This window comes from Lupinus angustifolius, unplaced genomic scaffold, assembly GCF_001865875.1.
Source record: "Lupinus angustifolius cultivar Tanjil unplaced genomic scaffold, LupAngTanjil_v1.0 Scaffold_22_4, whole genome shotgun sequence".
Lineage (NCBI taxonomy): Eukaryota > Viridiplantae > Streptophyta > Magnoliopsida > Fabales > Fabaceae > Lupinus > Lupinus angustifolius.
This window is the reverse complement of record NW_017719762.1, coordinates 5,756-12,894: the sequence shown is the minus strand read 5'-3', so window position 1 is coordinate 12,894 and position 7,139 is coordinate 5,756.

Below are 7,139 nucleotides of genomic sequence, written 5' to 3'. Positions count from 1 at the left end.
TATGTTTTCATTTCTTTAAAATATGTTTGCTATTATCATTTTCAAAATCATTCACAAAAACTTCAAAATTCAGGACCCCTTGAAATTTATTTAATTTTTTATTTTAATCATTAATAATTTAAACAAATTTTATGTAATCAATACATTGAACAATTTTAATTGCTAAAGTTTCTTATTAGCTATCATAAAGACGTGGATAAGATCATAACGAGCATTATACATTTGCATATATTCTCCAAAAAATTAAAATAAAATACTAACATGCAAGTATTCTATTATTTAATTAATGTTACAATAACTTTAAAGACATCAATTTTCATCCCAAAAATCATATATCATCATATCTATCATCCAATTATTTCAGCAACAACATATGAGAGGTAAAAAAAATTGTTATGTTGAGATAAAAAAATAAATTCTATTATAAAGGTGTGTGATGGTCTGAATGAGGGACTCATTCGTTGATTGATTTTGTTATTTTGCTCATTAGTAGATAGAGTAATTGAAAAATATATTCCATCTATATCTTTTGATTTTTAAGGTTATGCACATAATTTAAGAAAATATTAAATGATATAAAAGTTCGAGATACAATTTGACTAAATAGTCACATTTAATACAGATTGAAAACTACATTAAAAAAGACATGAAGAAACATGTTGTGAAAAATGATTAATAAATAAGGGTATAATTAAAAAATAAAATATTAAATGTGTATTTTGTTTCAAAAATATCAAAAAATTTGGAATAAAATAAAAAAATTAAAACATTTGAAGATATTAAACGCAACAAAAAAATTTAAATTTTTAATAAAATGGGTTAAAAATATTGGAAATGACATTTTTTTCATTTTCAAAATTTCCAAAAATGAAATTCATGTTTTCAAAAATATGAAATGAAAATAATAATGCAAACATGTTTTCATTATCCGTTTCTGTTTTATTGGAAATGAAAACGGAAAATGAACACAGTAAACATACCCTTAGTGTTCAATGATAAGAATTGGAACCTCCAACTAACTAAAATTGAATGTAGCATCTTCCTCCTAGCTATTTCTTTGCCATAAATGTGTAAACCATATCATATAGTATGCAAATGTGAGAACTATGAACAGATTAAGTTTTGCCCCCACAAGCTAACTATTGGAGAACAAAGCCACCATGAAAATAAGACAACAACAATAACAGTTAATCGATTAATTGTATAGTTAATCGATTAACTGAGTAAGTGTTAATTGATTAACACAACTGTTAATTGATTAACTGGTTAGAAAATCAAGTGAAGCGTTGGTTGAACTATTATTGTAATTTTCACATTTTACATGTTTGTTGAATTGTTTTTACAACATGTGTTTATTAGTTTGTTAGAGAATTAGTTAAGTTAGTTGCATTGCTTGCTTTACAAGATATTTTATATAAACAACATTATCTTGTATATTTCAATGAGAAAAATTCACAATACTCATTTTACGCTAGCTTTCGCAATATTTTCGCAACATAGTATCAGAGCTTTCAATCCTGAAGGCTTTGGTAACCCCTAAAATTATTATATTTCTCTTCCAAGAAAATGATCTTGAGAATGAAACCCCAATATGGATTTGGTGAGAAGAGGAAGCCATTGCAGGTTGATGAAGGTGCAGTTCCACCAAATGCAACATTGGAGATTACTCTTGAGTTAGTTTCTTGGAAGACGGTGTCAGAAGTGACTGATGACAAAAAAGGTTCTGAAGAAAATCCTCAAGGAAGTGGAAGGATATGAGCGTCCTAATGAGGGTGCCATTGTGAAATTGAAATTGATTGGTAAGCTACAAGATGACACTGTTTTTTTTAGAAAAGGCCATGATGAAGAAATCTGTTAGAATTCAAGACAGATGAAGAGAAAGTTTCTCTAGGAAGGAACAAGTTAAAGAAAATTATGGAGGGCAACAAAGATGAAACTGCCCAAAGAAAAGCATTGAGGTATTCCTAAGGTCTATAGTATTAGTGTCATACAAGATTGTGTTCATGCTTTGAACATTGTTATAACCCGTTTTCAAGACCCTATTTAATTTGTAAAGGGGATCTTAAAATGCTGTCAAGAAAATGTATGCAATTCATGCTAAGAAAGTGAATGCTTTGATTAGGAGCAACCAATGAAGCTTCAACAATGTAAAACCATGGGAATATGGTCAAGATTTCTAACCGAGAAAATAATCAAGTGATTGAGAAAATCCAATCACATCAAGATCGAGATTTCAATCCATCACATTGTTATCAAATCAAATTATCAAGCTGGAATCATTAACATTTACCCTTCAGCTTGAGGGGCTATTGGAGAACAAAGTCACCATGAAAAAACAGCACCAATAATAGTTAATCGATTAACTAGTTAGAAAATCAAGTGAAACATTGGTTGAACAATTATTGTAATTGATACTTTTTACATGTTTTACACATTTAACACATATTGAATTGTTTTACAACATGTGTTTATTAGTTTGTTAGAGAGTTAGTTATGTTAGTTGCATTGTTTGCTTTACGATGCATTTTATATAAATAACACTCTCTTATATCATTTCAATTCAATGAAAAAAATTCACAATATTCATTCTACGCTTTCACAATATTTTCACAACACTAACAGGACTGAAGAGCCATTTGAGACCATGATTTCTTAGATGGTGAAAAAATGGAACTTTGGGTGTACCCGAGGAATACAATACCCGAGGAATACAATACTTTTGTGCAAGGGGAAGAGCTACATCTTCTTAACCTCCATGTAACCGCCATTTGATCTAGCTGGTTGGCTGGTCTGGTCCATTTCAAATATATATTTTTGGAATAAACAATAGTTATCCGTTAGTGAGTATGTAGTTGGACGATTTTCATGTAATGGAATATCATATCGATAAGAACTTGGTTATTTTATTTAGATAGCAATTTAGTACACGACTGAACCCAGTAATAAAATCATTAGGTTTTTAGTTTTCATTTAAAAAATGATAGAAAGGAAAAAGAAAAGGAATTATTGCGTAGATAAAGATTGCAGTATTTGTGATGGATGTTCTCTTTTCCACTAAATTCAGCTTTCCATGGCATGACAAATTGCTAAACTTGGACTTCAAAATTGTACATGATACATGCTTGATGGACTTTGACCAACAAAGGCATGCACACTACATCATGTTTAAAATCAATTTGATCTTGTGGCTTATCTTTCTCTTTTCTCTTTCCGTTTTATTTGTTAACCTCCAACCGCCCACAAAAAAATGGTTTAGACTATGAAAATAGAAATAGTGGCATAGCTGACATTATTTGACAATAGAAAGTTGATCTTTAACATTATGCAGCGTTCAAAAGTGTGCGCTTGTCCTTACATGCCTCATTCTCCTTTAAGATATCATAGACGTAGCTTTTGGCACATTTGTGTCCATAACTTCATATATACTACTCATTTTGGAGTTGATTGTATTATACGGTATCTTTTACTTCTCCCAGAAATTTATTTACTTTCATATTTCCATGAGACATAAGGTGGATTCATTCCATACTCACAATAGAAAAATCATCTTTAATGGTTGATATTATTTTCATGTTTGTCTCTATTAAAAAAACTGTGTTAACCAGTATCCTAAGATACTCTTTAAGAAATACAAAAGTAGAAAGTTGATATTGAAAATGGCCACCTCTCCATTAGAAAGGACACTTATGTAAAAATGTATAAAAAAATAAAAAAAATAATAACATTTACATCCTTTAATTTATACTGAGATGGCATTTTTATCCTTAAAAATATACTAAAAAATAGAACTATCATATTTAGTAATAGAGAGAAGTCTTACTCTTAAAAATCAACTCTAAATTCTCGATACATTAAATATATCTTTTTCTAATAAGAATATTTATTTTACCTTTTAAACAATACCCCTATAGCACTAGTGTTCCCTTAAAAAATATGATATTTAAGAAAAGTAATCTTTGTATTCATCAATAACATTATTGCATTTTTACTCTACACCATTTATCTCCCTATAACCCTAACTTTCTTTACATTACTCACATAAATCAAGAAAGTATAAAATTTAACTAGACTTGGAAAATAATCATTAATTTTTCTTGCGCTTCTAAATTGGAAAAAAGGAAAAAAATAATATAAAAATCGATAAATAAATAGAAACTTAAGGAGTAATTAATATTAGGAGCTTTTAAATTATTTATTCTCTTGTCGGTTGTTGATGTTGGATTATACTAGTAAGATAGTTATGCATTCGCACGAGTGATAATGTGTATTACATGAATTTATTTATAGAAAGACATCATAATTTGTTAGTGAAAATATTATTGAAGATTACCTCATAAAAGACGATTTGTATGTATTTCATTGTTGATGTAGTATCTTCGTTAATAAAATGAGAATGAACCTATTATATTAAAAAAAGAAAATTTATTAAGAAGAAAAGTTTGAAAAAATAAGTTGTAGAATACATTTTTAAAGATTTTGGAAAATTTCTTTATAAACCACATTTGTTGTTGTCTTCAGTGGTTTACCATCCTTGTCATGTATCAATATCTTTAATCCGTTTTTTCTTTGAACTCTTGAAATATCTACGTACAATTGACCATGACTGAATACTGGTTTAGTCTGAATGGTTGACCTTGAGATTTATTGATTGTCATAGCGTATGACACAATTATAGGGAATTGTCTTCTGATAAGCATGAAAGGTCATGGAGATTGAGATGGTGACATTGATAACCAAGGAATATAAGTGATATTTCCAATATTTTTCCACACATGATCTTTGCCTCAAGCACATGATTCGTCATCTTAGTAATCACCAATCTTGTACCATTACATAATCCTTCAAAATGGTCTAAATTCCTTAATAGCATAAGGAGAGTACCCACTTTTAGCTTGATCTTATGATTTGGAAGGCCAGATGTTGCAAACGAATTTAGAAATTCAGGAGTTTATATGTTGAATGCTTCACTTTCATTAGCATCAGACATATCAACTTCATCCGAACTTAGGTATTCTTTTTCATCACCTATAATTATAGATTGGAATATTTATTAATATCAGTTTAATAAATGTAATATGTTGGAGATAATGAATATTTACACAATTTTGAATATACTTTACCTAGAATTTTATTCAGAACATAGTCATTGATTTGATCAACAATCTCAATTGTTGATGCAAGTATTGCTCTACATTGAAGAAATTGTTCGTCCTTATAATGATCTTGTAAGTTTGGATAGGTGCTAGAGACTGTGGTCTATATTGGGTCATCATAATCTACAATCAAAAGTTCTTTCAGAATATCAATTTCAGCACAACCATCATTAAGCTCAGATAATTTTCCATTTCCCATCTTTAGTATCCAATTAGAGAATTTCCTGACATCTGTTGCACTGTCATGATTTTGCAGACGTGTGTTCTTTGTAAGAGTTAAAAATGTACAATGATGCCAAAGATAAGATAGATTAATTGTTGCATGTACAACATTTGAATGACAACCTCTTGAAATCACTGGTAAGATTTGTTTAAAATCACCTCCAAATACTACAACTTTTTCTCCAAACAAATTGAGTCATTTGTTGTTCCCATGATGTCATCAAGACTTTTATCAAGTGTCTCGAAGCAAAACTTATGTGACATTGGAGCTTCATCCCATATAATTAACTTTGTTTATTTCAATAACTCTACAAGTTCAGTACCTTGATGAATGTTGCAAATGGAGTTGTCAAAAGTTGGTACAAATATTTTGAATTTAGAATATGTTGTCCTCACCCACGTAGTAATAAAGAAGCTATACCACTTGAAGCCACAGTCAATATAATATGCTTTTGAGATCTCAATGTATATGTTACAGTTCGTCACATATGCATTTTTCCACTTCCACCATAACCATATAGAAAAAAGACGTGACCTTGTTGATGGTTGACGACTTGCATTATAGTCTAGAATATCTTACATTGTTCTTCTGCATAATATGAAATCATTATTTAAACATTAATCTTTTTAGTACAAATAGATTAATTGAGAATAAAGTTAAATACATGCATTGTTAACAAAAGTTTTTCTTTAATTTATATGTATCATAATTAAGCTCTCTCTATATAAGTCTGTTGCCTAATTGACTTGTTATGAATCCATTTGGGTATGACATTGAAGTATAGTCTTACAAACTTCTTCGATTTCCTTTAAGTAGTTTTTCAATCTCTAGTAAAATTAGATTTTGTAGTTGTTCATCGGTAAGCACCAACTCTATAAAGTATAAAAATGTTATATTATATAATATATTTACACAAAAGAACATTGTCATAATAAAATGTAATATTATTGTTGGTACCTTGATTATTGGAGATATTTCTTTGATCGTAAAGAAGTGCATCAGATAACCATTGCCATGTCTCCTCCCAAACATTTGGCCTATTCATAGATGTTGATAGAAGCATTGTCACAAACAATTTTCTCAAGTAGAATCTAGAACCCCAATAATTTGCTTCTCTTAAAGCTTCAATATATTCTTTATCATCCTTAAGTAATCTCATAACAAAGCATACATCTCTAAATGTTGCATATTGAATATTTGAAACATCTGGTTTTTTTGACATAAACAAATTTTGACACATATTGAGCATAACCCAAAGTCCTACTTTCACGATATTGTTTATTAGCTTTTATCCATGATGTAAACATCGATTCTGATATTGTTGGTCTTGAAAGAATACCGTCAATGTCCTCATGATCATTAAAGTAAAAAGGTTGTTCTCCTTGAGGATGAAAGTACAATTGTTCAACTGCAAGTTGTCTTCCATGAATTGGAAATTTAAAAATTCTCCAACATGCTTCTGATGGTGATACATATCTACAATCAAGATATTGTTTAACCTCGTCAATGTTTCCTCGAGTTTGTGATCCATCATCTTCTGTTGATTTAATAACAACCCCAATCTTATCATAGCCTTTGTTTATATACTTGAATAAGTACTTAATTGAAGTACTTGGGTTACACCATTCCATACTAATGTGAGCTTGATATTTTCTTAATAGTTGTGGGTTGTAAGGGACAACATAACGATTGTCAAGAGAAATACCATTTTTTTTCAACAATGTTTCCATTATCTCTTCTCATATAAACCAGATAGTCATCTT